The sequence below is a fragment of the Myiozetetes cayanensis genome, unplaced genomic scaffold (genome assembly GCF_022539395.1).
Source record: "Myiozetetes cayanensis isolate MyiCay16 unplaced genomic scaffold, myiCay2020 scf2-11, whole genome shotgun sequence".
Classification (NCBI taxonomy): Eukaryota; Metazoa; Chordata; class Aves; order Passeriformes; family Tyrannidae; genus Myiozetetes; species Myiozetetes cayanensis.
Genome location: NW_026087411.1, coordinates 35117247 through 35136126, shown reverse-complemented (window position 1 = coordinate 35136126; position 18880 = coordinate 35117247). Strand labels below are relative to the sequence as shown.

General features: G+C 38.4%; 1 protein-coding gene across 5 annotated transcripts in view; it reads right to left on the bottom strand.

The window, feature by feature from the left end:
• Positions 1-18880, bottom strand: part of SMYD3 (SET and MYND domain containing 3) — a 392669-nt gene that overhangs the window by 94044 nt on the left and 279745 nt on the right. The window contains exon 1 of one of the 5 annotated variants that reach the window (XM_050315261.1): positions 15037-15053. The exons of the other annotated variants lie outside the window; for them this stretch is intronic. The gene's annotated coding sequence lies outside the window, so the exon portion shown is untranslated. Of the gene's footprint in view, positions 1-15036; positions 15054-18880 lie in introns of those variants that run through there. 5 annotated transcript variants of the gene reach the window in all.

The following is an 18880-nucleotide window of genomic DNA, read 5'->3' as shown; positions in this document are numbered from 1 at the left end:
GACATAGCCATTATACAGATTTTCTGAATTGTTACTATATACTATTACTAGCTTTAAGCAGCACTTGCATTTGAGTAAGAGCCACAGAGAAAAGAAAATATAACAATTTACTCCAAAATAAGCTCACAAATTAAGATCAAACAGAGAACTCCTAGTCAAGGAACATCTAGCAATGAGCTGACAAAAGAACTGTAAAATAGATACATACAGAATAGCTTTTATTTGCATAGCTAGAATCACAGCTTGCAGAAAAAGTCAGGAAAAAGCTGAACTCCTATGTATCCTTCCTACTTAATGAACTCTCTTAGGGTATACAGACTGTAAATTGGTGAGAAAATGTGGTCAAAGTATTCCATTATTTGATCTTTCACTTGTAACGGGGGGAAAAAAAAGTATTTAATTTTGAAAAGCCTTTACTAGATATCTTGGAAATAAAGGAAGGTTATACAAACACTACATTGAGCTCACAGTTCAAATGCTTGTGGGTAGCTAACTAAAGTTCACAGACCTGTATGTAATTGCTGTCTACAGGAAATACTTGTGTTAGCAAAAGAATTTTCTCCTCGCTCCTTCACCTTTGCCCTTCCACAAACTCTGCAGCGAACAAACCTCCTAAGAGCGTTTCTGTAATGAACAGGGCTTTCCCCACCTCTACCAGATGAACTAAATCTAACAGTCAGGCAACAGAATCTGTCAACTTCTCAGAAACATACTCCTACCCACTATTAATTGATGAAAGGTATACTTTTATACAAGTAGATGTGAAACAACATGATCCACTCCCTGCACATTTGTCTTTGTCTAAACTCTACAACGGTTTTTTTGAATCTTGCAACATGAATAAAAGCACAAAAATTTGCACTTATTGTAATGTAAACTGGCAGTGACTTTAGTGGCACCAGATGAGTTACACAATACAACAATTATGTAAGAAGAAAGTTCATAAATTGAACTTGAATTAAAATTTCTGTAAGCACTCAAATTGGGTGTTCTAATTCCACGTGGCTAAAATTCTATACATTTCAGACAAAACAAATCCTTGCCACTAAAGGTCTTCAAGCTTTGGTTTGCTTGATTCTTAACCTAAGCTCTTCACCACAAATATACCATTTAACACTAAATAATAAAATAAAAAGCCAGAATCTTTCTTCTTAAAAACACCCCAGACAGTAGATGTGATATTATTAAACAGCCTGAAACTTGAAAGCTGAGCAAACATTTTTAAAAATAACAGGCAATTTTGTTTCATTTTCCCCCCCAGCTTTAGATATCTTGAAAGGTACTGAAACTTTGCATTTATCAAAAATGTCTGTGTTTTCCCAACACTCAAATGATATACTACCATTTAAAAAGTGCCATTTAATGTACTTTTCCATGTGAAAGTGACACTATTGCCTATGGAAAACTATCAGAGTTTCTCTATAGGAAAAGTTGTATCATCCTCACTTATATATGCAAGACCAGGAAAGTAATCACCAGTAGCGTACTCTGGAAAGCTGATGTTTTAATTTAATTTTCTTTATCTTAAAATTTTTAAGTTAATTCAATTGTTTTCATAACCTTGGTTCGTGATTTCATAAACTTTGGGAACATTTCAAAGTCCCAAAATACACCACATTCACTGAGAAAATTACAATGGTCTTATGTTATATATTTCAAGCAAGAAAGATGGCTGAGATGGCTGTGTGGGATTTACAAAACTCAAGAAATATTTATGAAACATCCCTTTGAATCACAATACTCTCCTAGTGCTTCATGCTATTTTTTTTCTAATACACAGACTCGCTCTCTGCAAATCCTTATTTACAGTTTTCATACTCCTTGCTTCAAGGGTTTTTTTTCCATTTTGTGCAAACAAGGTCTTTACATGGATCCAAGACAAGGAAATCAGATAGCTAAACAGTGATTGCAGCAAGCAGCAAGGAGCAGCTGGAATTTCTATTGGCTTTTTCTACACCTGCAAAAATGCAGGGTGACAGCAAAGAACGTACTCATTTTTTGTCATCACAACAACACTAGTGGATCCTAGCAAATGCCTCACCTTACCTCCAAATGAAAACTCCAAGTTTACACCATGAAGCTCTCTTATAATCAGCATATAACTAAAGACAGTGCAAAATTGGATCATAAATATGAACCAAAAAGCACGAGGTTATTCAAATCTACTGTTGCATTTCTCCTACAGTTTATGACACTGACTCCCTTCCCAAACATCATGTCAAAATACATTCTTCCTTGAGGAATTATGAGGAATTTAAAATTGAATATTCTGGCTATTATTTAGAAATACATTTCCCTTTCATTTACAACTTGCCTCTCATCTGATTTGGCTGCATATGAAATCTTTTCCTTTAAGTTTTCATTAATAGAATGAGGTAAAACTACAAAGTAATTCCAAAACCCAGTCTTTCATGATACAATAAGAATTTAAAACAAAAATTATAAAATCATGCTACGTAAGTTTTCATTGTTAGCTTTTGTTATGAGAGCCATATGAGAACAAACAAAATACACTCATACCTTTTTTCACCAGTGTGGAAATAATTCTCTTTTTTTTACATGTTATGACAGAAAAGAGTAATTTGTTCCAATAATTCCTATTTAAGTTACAGTTAAAATGTATTTTTTAAGTATTTTACACGCTGTGCTACTTTTGGCACATCTAAAATATAAATCAGCTGTGTAAAACTGTAAAATTGTAACCTTTAGGTCATATAACAGGAATTTAAAATATCGAGCTTTCAAATACCAAATACTTCCACTGTTTGGGGATTTTTTTTCAATCCTAATGAAGATGCAAAACATTTTGAAAATTTTAATCATGATCTAGCCTTTGTGATCAGTCTTTCCAGACTGAGTCCAGCTGTTTTCCCATGGACAGTCAGTAACATCACCTCCTTGGTGATGCTGCCTCTTTTCACTGTCAAGGCTCTTACTAACCACGAATGAAGCACTTCTCTTAAACTTCAATGTTTTATTTCTTTGACATTTTACACTCACTGTGATAGCACTGCACCCAAGAATTGAGCTATTACTACTTGATGGATCATTTAAATCTGTTGTACAGATTGTGTGAGACAATGAAACCAAATAAGTGAAAATTGTCCCTTAGGATAAAACTTAGACTTCTAAATCTGTTTCTCAAACTACATCACCAAACCTCAAATTACATGTTCACGGTTTTTAACAAAGAAGATAAGAAGCAGGAGAATGAAAAGTAACAAACACTGTAAAATGAGCTAATTAAGTAAAAAGAAATAAAATAGAATGCAAAACTGCAGGAGATGATATATTCAATACCAAGTTTAAACAGATATCTTGCTTATTAATTAGCACCCATTAACAGTTTGCGCATAGAACCTAGTATGGAGGAGAGACTCTGGCAAAATACCAGTTAAGGCCAATGGTGCTTAATTTCCTCCACCAGCAGCTCAAAGGTGTTACAATATACAGGCTGCAATGGAATTTAGGTAGAGTTTTATTTTAAAAATTATTACACATTCGCTCAGTAGTTCTGAGCAGCAATCCAGGCACAGTACCTGCCCATAAGCGCCTGCTGGTATGCTCTTAAAGGTGTCAGTGCGGCAATTGACGGCCAGCAGTGGTTTTTGCCTCTGCACATAAATGCAGGGCTGAATTCAGCCCCATGAAACTGAACCTTCACCTGTCTGTGGATCTCAGGTCCCTGGCTCCAAGCCACACTCACCAATTCAAAAAACCTGCTTCTTATTAACTAAGGACACCTTTACCTGCAGGACTACTGGGGTTACATAAATCACATGCCTTGCCTTGCAAAGGTGGTTGCATAAATACTGAGCTACATCCACCGACACCTTCTCACCTGGTCAGCATCTACCCATGGATATCATACTTTCAACTGTCCTATTGTAGGAATGAATAAATGAATGAGTACTGACATCTTGAACAAATAATTATTACCTCCTGCTGCTTTATGAGTAAAAAGTTTGAAATTGTCAAAAAGTTTCAGATTGACTACATACAAACAAGTCAGCCACATGAAAACGGAGAAATAAATCTCCATGCGTTGTGCTTGTTTGAGAAAGAGGCCTTACTTACTAAAGCATTTGCACAGAACTTTTTCAGCTGAGCTTTCTCACTAATCACAAAAGGGTGGCTCACATGTTACTGCTGCTGTTTCTTGCCTGCTTCAGTAAGTCACCCTGCAACCCAAGCCCCACGAATGGTTCATCCATTCGCTTTAGTATTTCTATTGCTATAACTATTCTAGTTATAACTAGTCGTGGCTTATTGTGTCTAAAGTCCCTTCAATAGGACTACTGTAAGAAAGGCAATGTTAACTTTAAACTTATTTTTTATTGAATATGGATACGATTTTCATACAAAATCTGGCCATTGGGAGGATCTGTAATGCAGAAAGATCAGCAGCAGGCCCAGAATCTGTGCATGAGATGGGAAGAAGACAATTACAACTGTGTGGGGTGACTTTTTCACATGTTGCTTATTGTTAAATGTGCCACTGAGTAATACTTGACAATATTTAATGAAATGAATGCAGAAGTCTTTTATCATAGGAGACCTGTTAAAGTGAGAAACAACTGAAGTACACTCGGTCCTGAGAACTGAAAGACGATCTCTCTGTACCACAATACTTCCCTAAGACTGGACAACAATAGCAAAGGGCAGGAAAGCTGACCAGGCTTTAGGAGGACTGTGTTAGTACCAGCATGTGGGAAGATAGAAGCAGGGATGTTTTAGTCAAAACAAAAATAATGATTGAACTTCTATATAAAAGCCATTATTTAAAAGCCTTATTTATACAGATCTGACAAATCTATTCCAAGACATACATAAAGAAAATTGCAAAATAAAGTTCACTGATATTTACTTATTCAGGCTTCTTTTTGCCAGATCTGTGTGCATGATATGAACATACTCTCATGCCACTTCATGTGTTTGCCTGAAAAAAGAGATGATATTTAACAATAAGGTCTTCCGCAGATCTTTAGCCATAAAGCCACACATTTTGCAAACCAAGTATCCATAGTAACTGACTGCACAATAATTGAGCTTAGGTATTATCAGTCTCAAAATTATTCAAAAGCAAAAATGCTAAGTATCTGAATCAATAAACAGCTGAGCCTGTACATTCCCTTCATTTCCACAAGGAAAAATATGTAGCCTAATTATATAGCTCAGCAAATAATTTTGAAGAAATCATTTACCCTCCTAAAGTAGTCTGTCTTTACTTTTGGAATCCCTGAAAGCAGGTTATAAATCTGTCAAAACTAACTCAAAATCAGCTCAAATCTTTCTTTCTTGTTGTTGCTATTTTTGAACTCAACGAGCCAACCATGAACTAGGTAGTAAAAATTCTCATTCAAATACTAAAATTGTGACAGTTGTTGAGTCTGCAGACACATTGGCTGACTCAAAATATGAAATTTTTTAGTTTATTGTATCTTACTGTGATTACATTGCAGCATAGGTACTAAATGTAAATCATAATCCCAAAGACAAGCTGGAAGAAGCCCTGCCCTATTACAGTAGCAATTAATGGAACAATGAATCTTGGAAAATATTGATTCTTTATTTTGTGTCCCACACAAAAATTGTCATCCAGAACATGCTGAGAATTATTATTTTGGGAATAAACTTTTCTTCTCCCAGTATCATCCCATTATTGGAATAACAACTATTTTTTGCTATCTTTTTGTCTCAAATTTGGGAAGTTAAATAATGGAGCACTTCATCAGTAGCGAGAAAACAAAAAGGTAATGTTTATGGAGATCCTTGCTTCTTTCCTGCTTCTCACTTTGGCAATTCAGTTTTGTGACTACAGGCTAAAACCAGAGTTGAACAGGCCTCAAACACTATTATTTGCTTGTATATCTGCAGTTTTATATTTTTCTTTGCTCAAGGACATCAAACAACACATAGACATTAATTAGTTAAGTGTTACAACAGCCTTGTGAAGATTGGAAATGCAGAACTGAATCATAAATACGTTGAACATAACACCAATGCCACAAAGCAACTCAGCGGCAGTTTGGCACATAAAGGAGTTATTTTTATACTTTGACTGTGCAAAAGGTTTACAATTAGAAAGAAAAACCCCTTAATGTTATTTGAAAAATAACAGAAGCATAAAATCCACAACTGAAATAGGATTCCTGGCGTTACACTTCCCTGTGGCACATGTTGATGGTGTAGTGCTGTACACACAGCTGCAGGCACAGTGTTGGTCTTGTTATGCCATTTAAGGGGCCATGTATTATTTCATGTCTTCTGTCTTGGCTGCGTGATGCTGTGAAATTAGCTGGTAGTTCCAATGCACTTCTCTGCTGCATGTTCTGTCGGCATTTGCCTTTCTCCACCTAATTACTGCATGACCATTAACTGGCATTACATGGCAAACTCATCATACAGAAAACACAAAAATAGGGAACACAAAGAGGAGGGAAAGAAATCTCAGCAGCCCAAAACCTATTAAGCACAAGAGTGCTTTTAAAAGCTCACCCATAAACCAGGAAGGGAAACCCCTGAAGAACTGGAGACAAGAGCAACCAAACAGTACAAGAAAGACAAGGAGCAACTGGATAGGGTCCAGTAGAGGGCCATGAAGATAATTAAGAGTCTGGAGAGTCTACCTTATGAGGAGACACTGCAGGAGCTGGGCCTGTTTAATCTAGATAAGAGAAGACTGAGAGGAGACATCATCAATTCATATAAATATCTCAAAGGTCGGTGCCAAGAGGATGGTGCCAGACGCTTTCACAGCAGCAGGATGGGGAGCAAGGGCCATAAACTAAACATGAGAAGTTTCACCTCAACGTGAGGAAGAACTTCTTTACGTTGGGGGTGGCAGAGCACTGGAACAGGCTGCCCAGGGAGATTGTGGAGTCACTCTCTCTGCAGACATTCAAAACCCACCTGGACACAATCCTGCATAACCTGCTCTAGGTAACTCTGCCTTGGCAGGGAGGTTGGACTAGATGGAGATTAGATGATGTCCAGAGGTCCCTTCCAACCCTAACTATTCTGTGACATTCTTTGATACACAGACTAGCTCTGAGAGGCTGTATAGCCCAGCTCACCCCCTTGTTGCAGAGCATTTGCCATCCCTACGCCACAGCCTGCCTTGGCAGGGGTGATGTTGCCTCTCAGCACGTGCAGCATTGACAGTGAAGGAGTTGCTGCTGTGGGGAACAAGAGGCAGCAGTGCAGGGCTGCCATGTCTACACCCTCAAACATATGTGACTGTTCCAGGACAGGATGGCACCCAGTACTAAACTTATCAAGCCCCAAATTCAAAACAACTGGTGTGCTTTTTATATACCCTACTAGCATTCACATTGTCCAAACGCTTGTAACTTGGGGGCTGAAAAGCTCCGAGTCAGCTTCTGTCTCCTAGTGAGCTGAGAAAGACACCTGCCCTGTGGAGTGGGAGCTTTCCAGGAGAGGCCCTCATCAGGACAGTCACCAGGGGCAGTCAAAGCACAAAGGTGGTAGAGTTTCTTGTCAGTGCCCAGTGGGCACCAGCAAGTCCTGGCTGCCTGTCCATGCCCTGAGCCCTCAGGGAGCCCCCCGCACCAAGCCTGCACTGGGCCAGTTGACATGACTTGGTTTCTTCAGTGGACCGAGACATTGCAAAATACTGCTATGAAAAGACTGCAGTACTTAAGACATAATCACAACAGAAGCATAATTATTCCAGCCTGACAACAAATACTTTTTGTTTCTCCTTCTCACCCTCCATGATGACGGAAGACTCCAAACGAAACAACTGCAGAACGCAGCTTTAGCAGAAAACTAGTGCATAAACAGATGCCTCTAAAACAGGTGTTACAAGAAAACAACAGAGATTCTGGAAGAATTTAAATGATTTTCTTTCACTGAAAGAAGAAAATGTGACAAGATTTAAAAGGCCATCTTCCCCCTTCCCCTTTTTCCATGAGGAAATAACCCTCAATAGTCAAACTTTTGCTGTGACACAAGATAAACAATTCATCACCAACTGCTTATTTTCCAAAATTATACTCCTCTCTGTATATTGACAGCGTGTACAGTTTCTGGCTGTATACAAGCTATCTGTAATGGATTTTAGAAAAAAAAACCTTTTTTTTTGTCTCAGAAAACTGAAACACGTATAAATGGCACATATAACTGTATGTAGGAAAATAATACATGTGGGAAAATAATGCGTGTATCTAGGAAAACATTCATTGGTACTCGTTTTCAGTGGACAAATACTATGAGCTGGTTTTCTTGGAGTCATTGAAAGTGCACAGTGAAATCTGTGCTATTCTCCACTTTAAGAGGAGCAGGTTGGGATGAATAGTAACTTCTTTCCTTCTGTTTTAACAGAAGGCCCCAACTAGAAAGTCTTAATTCAAATCTATATGTAACTCTGTTAAAAACTGTGAGAAACATTCTGGTTCCAGATCATGCACCCATTTGCTCAAGTTTACATTTTAAAGGGCAATTTTTGTCACACAAATGATAGTCTCACTGGAAATACAAGCTTTACCCTTCTAGGATCTATCTATAAGCCTTCATAATATCACCAACTAAAAGAAAAATGCAAATTCTTGCATGATTCATGCTGCTTTCAAGAACTTTTCTTCAGTCTTCATGCAAGACAGTTGAAAGAACTCTGCAGGTGCCATGAATTTAAGAAGGCAAAAGAATTTATATTAGCAGACCAGAAACTTAATTCTCAAACAAGTAAGATTTTAGCAAAAGTATAGTGGTTTGTGTTAGATAGCACAGGGTACCTGACCATAGGTTTTACACAGACAATATCTCTTCTGGAGATTATAATCAAAAGCAGCTGTGGCTCAGACAAATCAGAGGGGAATATCCTTCACAGGAAGGAGAAAATGGGTTTGACATTGAACACTAAGGATAATATGTAAACTAGATTCAACTGATTCAAATGCCACATTGCAGCATGTGATTATTTTATAGAAATGCCAGTGTCATACAATTCATGCTGCGATACAGGTGAGCTCATTTAACTTGAGCAATAACCTCTATGAGGTCTGGGGAGTTTTCTGAATTATTTCACAGAAATTTCCTATTTGTAAGATTTTTTTTGAATGAAGTCTCATTCTAAATTGTCATGAGTCAGGCACTTGAGCTCAACGACCCACATCTCTACAAAGTACATTCAACATCACAAATAAAGACATTATTCTAAAACTACAATAAATGTTTCTAATAGTGTTGCTGAACAGTCTGCATATCATATTATTGGGCTAATTTGATTTCTCCATTCAACAAATAACTGGAAGCTGCCTGTGCTAATGCCATGCTTGTAACAATTAGGCCCATTCAACTTCCAAGACCCAATAGGTACTTGCAGTACTGGACCAGTTCCTTAGCTATACATATCAGCACAGTTCAAGCAGATTTCACATCATACTAATACAATTTATAACAGTGAAGAATCTATTCTAGAACAGTGATGAAAATGTAATATAATTAGGGAGGAATTTGGTTGCTTTCTTTGTAATATTAAATATTCTACCTAGGCCCAATTCATTTGCTGAATTCTTTCAGTCTCCTTTCTTTTTAACAGGAACGTCTCTTAAGGTTAGAATGAATTAAACATAATCACAAGAAAGAAAAAGGCAATAAGTACATTAATTGGTACTGACAGCAGTTTCACGATAGCATCCTTTTTTACTGTACAGTAATAAATTTGTCAAAATGTGAATTCTCTGCTCTGAGAACATGAAAACATAAACTCAACCAACTCTTATATGGACTCTAAGAAACATCAGCAAATTGATCAAACAAAAATGTAGATTTATCACAGAAGTCCTTGACCTCCAAGACAGCTTTTCAAACCAGTTAAGTTTCTTTCTTGAAGTAGAACAATTTTCTTATGTTTATCTCAGACTGTGTGGGTGGATGAATGAAATCAAGCGCCTGTGAATCACTCACAAAGATATGATGTCTCTGTTCTCAGGCTCTAACAGTGTATCTTGTTTTTTTTAAACCAACATGCCTGATGAATGATACATTTTTCACCATCATTTTAAATATTCAAAAGAATGTGCATAATTATTTTCTAAAAATACACCAGATACAATCTCTGTCTAGGTTTTTAAACTGTCTAGCTGGAGCCCTACTTTGGCAGCACTCATTGTAGGATCTGAGCACTTCCCGACTATCAGTCTGTACTCTGTATTCTGGAAGACTGTCCCAAAATCTCCCCCCAACAGCACATGTCTGTTTATTGTCCCATTCTGAAAATCTCCTTCTTCTGAGGGTAATTCTAGCTATGAAGAGCTTCACTGATACCCAAGAAAACACTGTGCCTGTGTCAACCAATAATATGTAAGACTACATTGAACAAAGGAATACTAAGTGATCATTCTGGCTCATGCCTTGCCCTTCCTTCTAAAATCTGCCAAAATTATATCTATATAGAGCCATTTAGTAGGGAACAGCAACACTTAGGAGACTTCCAAGAAAATTGTATGTTAGTTACTGAATATAAAGATGTCAACATCTAACACTGTTTACTTCAGTAAACACAGCAAACTCAAAGGCAATAGAGAGGGTACAGAGGCCACACTGTATCCAAGGACAGAGTGTTCAGTGCTCATGCCAGTGCAACCATGCTGGCTGGTGTGCTGCCATGCACCTGCACTGGAAACAAAACCTAAAACAAGCAACAGCCTCCAGTGCCATACACACATCCCTAAACAGAATTCATTTTCTGAAACATAAGAGTCAAGTGTGTGACCTTGCATTGACACTGTTAGATCAATAAGTTTTAGATAGCTTGTAAGCAGCTTCAGACTTCATAGTGAAAAAATCCAAACCCACTAAGCATTTAAAAGCATTGATTTTAAGGTATGGTCAAACAATCAGGCACTGCATAGTGACTTAAATTAGCATTAAATTAGCTAGAGTTTACCTGTCATGAAAGAGAGGCGTGCAGCAATCAGTTACTGCATCTCAGCTCAAGGGTAGTAACTTCTTAAGACATGCTAACTTAATAATTTACAATTATCATCTCACAATTCTAATTCTAATTTACATGACATTGCTTCAGCAAACAGATTATGCAGGTTGCAAATGCCCTGCAGGGATATTATTGTATTAGTTAAAATTGTAACAATGCAGATTAGGACAGGCCCTTGGCTATACACTCAGTCACAAATCATTATTCTAGTGGTGCCAAATGAAGAGTACATAACATACAAATATGGCTTTCAGAAACTGTGGGACATCAGTAAAAATACACCAGCTACTGCCTTCCTGTTTTGTTTGTTTTGTTGTTTTTGTGTGGGCATTTTGATTGGTTTTTGGTTTTTGTTGTTGTTGTTGTTTTGGTTTTGTTGTTGTTGATGGGTTTTGTTGGTCTTTTTTTTGCAGTGTCACATAAGAAGATAAAACAAAGTGTAGCAAATCCAGGAAGAGAGTGATAAAAACTGAGTGAGAAACTCTCACAAAACAACAGGGTGTTGTTTGGCTGCAATGCCCACTAGTTCTTACAGTAAAATAACTGAGAATCTGAGCACCAATTTTTAAACCTTTGACTTGCAGCATACTTGCTCTGTGGCTTTAGTCAAACCACTTAGCCTCTCTGTGACCCACAGTTCTGCATTTAATAGAGATTGTTTGATCCTACTCTACAGCTCTCTATCCCAGTTTTCTTTGTATTCTCCCTGTCCTTTGAGGCTTATAATACCATTTTGTAAGAATGTGATGCAACAACAACAAAAAGCTCACACCCTTTGTTCTTGTTTCCTACAACTTGCCCTAAATGTCACACCCTGTTTTCTGCAGTGAATAAGCCCAGAGTCAAGTTATAGCCAAATCACTTGGAATGTAAAATCTGTTCATCTGTCATAAGCCCAAACAAGCTACACATTAGTGTTTCAAACATATCTGAACTGTTAACCAGAATTAACTGACTTCCATTAGACTATTTCCTATGGTTGACAGAGAGATGCCAATTTCTCAAACACTGTTATGCAAAAATATGCTTACAATCATAGAATCATAGAATCAGCCGGGTTGGAAAGGACCTCTGAGATCATCAAGTCCAACCCTTGACCCACTACCACTTTGGGTTACTAGACCATGGTACTCAGTGCCACATCCAGTCTCATCTTAGAAACCTACAGGGACAGAGAATCCAGCACTTCCCTGAGCAGCCCATTCCAACGCCTGATTACCCTCTCTGTTGGATTTCTTTTAATATCTAACCTAAACCTCCCCTGGTAGAGCTTAAGACCACGCCCTCATGTCTTACTGATGGTTACCTGGGAGAAGAGACTGACCCCCATCTGGCTACAACCTCCTTTCAGGTAGAGAGTGATGAGGTGTCCCCTGAGACTCCTCTTTTCCAGGCTAAACAACCCCAGCTCCCTCAGCCTCTCCTCACAGGACTTGTGCTCAAGTCCCTTCACCAGCCTGGTTGCTCTTCTCTGGACCCGCTCCAGCACCTCAATATCCTTCCTGAACTGAGAGGCCCAGAACTGAACACAATACTCAAGGTGTGGCCTCACCAGCGCAGAGTACAGGGGAAGGATCAGTTCCCCTGCTCCTGCTGGCCACACTGTTCCTGATACAGGCCAGGATGCCATTGGCCTTCTTGGCCACCTGGGCACACTGCTGGCTCATGTTCAGCTTCCTGTCAATCCAGACTCCCAGGTCCTTTTCTGCCTGGCTGCTCTCCAGCCACTCTGTCCCCAGAGCACTACAGGGGGTTGTTGTGGCCAAAATGCAGGACCTGGCACTTGGCCTTGTTGAACCTCATCCGGTTGGAATCAGTCCAACTTTCCAGTCTGTCCAGGTTCCTCTGCAGAGCCCTCCTGCCTTCCAGTGGGTCAACATTCTCCCCCAACTTAGTGTCATCTGTGAATTTGCAAAGGGTGGACTCCATCCCCTTATCTAAATCATCAATAAAGACATGAAATACAACCAGCCCCAACAGTGATCCCTGGGGAACACCACTGGTGACTGGCCACCAGCTGGATGCAGTCCCATTCACCAGCACTCTCTGGATTCATCCAGCCAGCCAGTTCTTAACCCAGCACAGAGTGCCCCTGTCCAAGCCGTGGGCTTCTACAGGAAAACGTATCCAGAGGTCTTTCTTCAACTATTTTGGATAATTCTAGCTTCTACCCTTCTATTTATAAGAACCGTGACCTTCTGTAATGTTGCTTAATGAACTGTGATTTCCAATTATTCTAGGGAAGAAAACAGTAAGTTTTCTTAAATGTAGCTTTAAGCCAGCAGCATCTTGAGTGACAGAAAAAATTACTAGAGTTACACTTATTGCAAATAAAGTACTTATCAGTAAAAGATTGTTTTAACTCAATTATACTTCCATCCAAGAGGAAAAGAAAAAGTATAAATATAAAAAATTAGGTGCTTAAAGTCTGGTTCTTCATGGGAAGAATGGTAGGAGAGAAACTTCTCTCATAAGAGGCCCTGAATACTTCCTGCAATTTTACTTGCTTGAAACCAACTGAAATGAGAAACTCCCTTGCCCTTAATAACATAATAGAAATTTAATCATGAAACATTGTCATCACTGAGTGAACGGATCAAAATTTTTTTACTGTATGTGGTAATGCAAGAAGTGATGGATATTCTCTAAAGAAATTGCTTATTAATGTGTCCCAAACATGCTCCAAGAAAATTATTTCATATATTGAGAAGTAAATTCTGTCTTTAAGAATTCTTTTGCCCTTGGTCTTTATTACCACCAGAAAAAGTTAGGAAGAAGATAGTAACATCTGCTGTCATAGGAAGATGCTCAGTACTGCCATGACTAAGGTCTTTCTGTCTTTAACATCTGTCCAATAACACTCAAAATTATCATGTGTTGGCATCAGAAGGACAAACTTTATACTTGGTCTCTGCACAGGCTGAAAGGAGTTACCTAAAAATGTTAATTTTCTCATCAGCACAGAACTAGGTAAAACCTATTGGCTGTCCTGTAACCTGCAATGCAGAAAAACAACATTATTTTTCCACTGGCAGCATCAAAACAGTGGAGAAACAGATTCCCCATGTCCAGCATGTTAGTACAAGTTATAAGACACAAGCATCGACACAGAGCTCATGACATGCAGTGGAAAAACTCCCACTGAGTTTGAAGTGTTTTGATCCACTGTTTTTCTATTCAAGCCTGAGAGTAGATGATTTGCAGAAAATGAACAAATAGAATATATTTTCATATTATTTATTCAGTCCTTTGGCTCTTTAAAAAATGGAATTTTTTCCCTTCCATTCCTGAGGACTTTTTCTCTATGTTTTGTTTGTAGTAATACATATCATAAATTATATATATTTTATATATATAATGTTTATAATAATATAATATAAAAATTTTTGTTAAAATTATATTTAAATAGCAACCACTTTTGTAGAAAACAGATCTGTGAAATATTTGCTCTGTTACTAAAGAGCATTTCCACTAGCGCTGGTAGAACAAACATAAATACACCAAAAAATCACTGTGAACAAAGAATTGTGGATTAAAATCATCTTCAGCAGTACTCTAGGGTGGTATTAAAATTTCCTGCTGAACTAAGCAAAAAAAATATTCCGTTGTCTGCATATTTCTCATTACCATCCTTATTGCAGATCATTTTGTGGTAGTCCAGTAAGTCATTTAAGGGTATTCTAGAAAAAAACACCCAACAGTAAGATGATCACAATTGTTTCCAAGATAACTATCTATGTTTTCATAGGTGTGATAAAAGACCCTCTAGGAATTTATAATGCCTAATTGATTATAATCAGAAATTGCCACACCCAACCCCTCTGATCTCCTAGGACCAGCTGGAATGCAAGAGGGTTTATTTTCTGCTAAATTTCTACAGTATTAATGCAACAGGCCCATCTCTGCCATCGCTTTCTAATCACTACAGTATCAGCTACTGAAAATAGCATAGCCATACATCACACGTTTCCTCTCCACAAAAGTTACAAGCAGACTGCCAGGTGATGCTACCGGTTCAGCATCACAGGAACATATTAGTTTTAGAAATGTTCATGACTCATGAGGTTCAAACTTACCTTTCTATTTTAGAGTGTTGATTCCAAGTTTTAGACTCCTTTTAATTGACTGTACACGTCAAGATAGTCACCAAGGAAAAAAAAAAAATCAATCAATAAAAAAAGAGTTTACAAATTGCAAACTGGAGATAAAATCATGCTGATCCTCTGAATCAGGCTGTACTACCTTCTCAGTCTTGCACTATTTACTTTCCATCTGAGTTTTAATTGATTGTTAGGACTTCCGAGCCTCATTTCTACATTAGGAATAACACATCCAACTTGTGGACTGTCCTTCGCCAGTCATCTCAGCTAACTGGCTGTGGTGCAAAATGCTCTTGCTCTTCCTGCTCTTCCTCAGGTCACACATTTATGACCATTTCCTCCTGTGAAGAATAGGTCCTCAAAGCCTAAACTGCAATTTTGGTGGCATGGATACATTGAGAGAAATAATGTGAGGAACAGGTGATCAGTTGTGGCTTCACCTTGACAGGAAGTTTTAAGTGCTGTAGACAGTTAAAATAAAGGATGTATTTATTATTGAATTATTATTAATTCAGTCTATCTGATAAAAGCACCTGCTCTGGAAAAACATGTCTGTGATTCATTCAGCTCCATTGGAAGAATAAAGGATGTTAACTGGATGACTCACACAGGCAAATGTATATCCTGTAGCATTAAGCACTGACATTTAACTTCACAGTATTTTTTCTGTTATTCTGGTTGACTGAAAATGCCCCTCAGTAACTCAGAGTTTAAAGACACAGAACTTCCAAATGGCTATATACTTAATAGGGGAATCAGATCACAGGCACCAGAGAGCACAGAACCCTACTGTCTGTTCACCTCTGCAGTAATTGCCATGTGGTGCATGGACCCTGGCCAGAAATGAAGTATCCACCCAGAACCACCACAGCAGTGGGATGAGGAAGAGAGCAGGAAGAGCAAATGCAAGAAAACCTGTGGATTGAGATAAAGACCATTTACCAACCACACCTTGACCCCTCCCTCAAAACTGGAGTTCCTTTTGTTGAGAAAGATGTTATATGGCATGCAATATCCCTTTGGCTGATTTGGGTCAGATGTCTCAGCTGTGCCCCCTTCCCAGCCTACTCACTTGGAGAGGGCAGAGTGTGAAAAAGAAGGATAGGCTTGGGGCTGTTCCAGCACCGCTCAGCAACAGCCAAAACATGGGTATGTTTCTAACGCTATTTTAGTCACAATTCCAAAACACAGTGCCATAGGGGTCGCTGTGAAGAAAGTTAACTCCACCTCAGCCAAACCTAGTACAGTCCAGTACATCTGTAACTATTCTGTTTGCTGACAAACTAAGAAAAATCACTGTCCTCTATGCTCACAAGTGCTCACTACTCTTCACTTCTCTTCCATAGTTACTTTTACACAAACTAAAATGGATCACAGCCGAACTCTACAAACCTGACATCTCTGTTGGTCTCCCATGCCATTCCTAACTGCTCGGTAAAGCAAGGACATAACTATTGCCATAATTATTTTCCTTTCCCACATGAGATGCAGCTCACACCAACACTGCTATAGGTGCTCTTTGGTATCTCTGGGAGCTAATGTACACTAAGGCTACATAATTGAAACAAATGATGTTTTTTCATTTTCCTATTTTTCCTTCTGGCAGATTGAAAACATCACTTCAACTTTCAAAATCCAGAACAAAAATTCTTTGCAGATATATTTTTCTGTCATTGTTCTCAACCATCAGGAACCATATGATCATTTCCTGCTTTAATTGCCTCATTGACACATTTTTTCCTCAAAGCTTTCAATAATTATCAAGTTACTCTTATCTCTTAGAGCTCTGTTTATTATGCTTAAGTTTAAGGTCTCAAATGATTTTTCTTGAGAAATAGGAGGTGAATCTATCTGACTCTAATTCACTCAGCAAGCAAATATGACCTTCTACTGAGCCGTGAAAGCTTTAGATTTCAGGTCCTTCATTCTGTCCATAAAAGGCCAAAAATTCATATGATAACATTTTTCAGTTAACATTTCATGCATTAGAAAGCACCAAAACTAACAGAAGTCCAGCCAGTGATCTGTGTCAAGCTACAGTACACACATCATGCTCGAAATCCAACATCTTCAGATATTTCTGTCTCCCATTTAGTTGGCAATGAATGAAGATTTGGATTGCTCAAGGGATGGGTAGCACAACAAGACTAACATATGGGGCATACAAGTATATTAGAGATGGAATTGCAAGTGCAGGTGGAAGCAATTAAAAAACATTTTACTAAAAATTCTACCCACATGAAAAAGGAAAGCTTAAGTCAATTGGTTGCAATCTATTTTAACAAAAATCTCAGACTCAAGATATACTAAGTGGATGATCATGTTAGTAGAGGCAGTTCTGGAAAAGTTTTGAAGGACATGGATAAATTCTCCTGTATTTGCACTCTTATATCCAGAGCATACATCTTTCCTCCCAAGAAATAACATGAGCCAAACTATGCCTTCAAGAAGCTGCATCCTCACTTACTTCTCTTTACAAAATGATTCATTTCATTTTCAATATATTTAATTTGTATGTCTTTTCATCTGATATATTTGGATATTACTCTTTTTCTTAGAAATACCCAGTCACGTATGGCAGTATCCCCAAACACATTAAAAAGGATGGCCATTTAGGAAATAATTTTCAGCACAAAGCTACTATTTGCATTATTAATATGTAAAACAGAATTTATACTCAAAGTTCCCAGTGAACTAGAAATGGTAAGTCTAGTAACACACATATTTACAATGAGTACTTCTCATAAAGTGTATGATTTATAGAGTTGGGTAGCGATTGTGGAGTTGCTGTAAACAGGAAAAAGCCAGCCAAGCTAGAAGGAATGTGCTAATTACAGGATACAAGTGAAATGCAAGTGAAAAGCAGCCTGATAAGGAGAAGGGAAAATCCTGGCCCCAAACAGGAAGGAAGGAAGGATGAAGCGTACTCCTTGCTAGATTTGCATATCGTATCCCAGGGCCCAGCCACAGCTAGCAGGAGAGGGAAACACTGATCCTTCACATAATTATTTAGTGCAGGTCCCCAGGCAGCTTTCCTATTGAAAAAGATCTAGGAAGGAAGTTGAAAAGAAGGATGACAAAAGGAACAAAAGAGAGAGTGAGGGAGCAGAGCTCAGAGCAGAAGCTGCTCTGAGGGAAGGGCGGCTTCTCAGCAGATACAATCCAAGGACAGCCAAAGTCATTCCAGTCAAAATTAAGACACAGTGACTAAGAGGGCAAGCTGTGTTCCCAGTGGGTTAAGTATTTAGGCAAGGTAAAGTTTGTATTTTGCACTAAATATAATGCCTTCCATCAGAACAACTGATACAGTAGGGAGGGGGAAAAAGGGAATTCTTTTTGGCTATACAAACCCTTCTTCAAGTAAGGTGCTGAGCTGTAACACTTAGGGGCAGTGTGTGAGGGAGGAGAGGGCCCTCAGCTCCAGGACTTCAGTGAGATGTCCCAAAAAAGACACAGAATTAAATCACAGGTATACCTGACCATATGTAGCACTTTTTTCTTATTCTGTAATGCAATGTCTAACACACATTTGACTCATTATTTTCTTTTGACTTTCCCTAGCAATATGAGTAATTTCCAAATAAACTTATAGATAAGGAACTCCCTGTTCTTGATGAAACAACCACGCTGCTAACCCTAATTGCAAGTATAATCTTATTTTCAACACTTATTTTACGGTTGTGAGGATGTGAAATGTGTCCTTCCTTCAAGTTGTGATTGGCACGGCAGGGAATGGCAGGGACACATGTGGGCATGGAAGAAGGCTTTAGCAAAACTTCATGTGCCTTCCATGAGCAACAGGTTCTGGGAAGATGGCCTC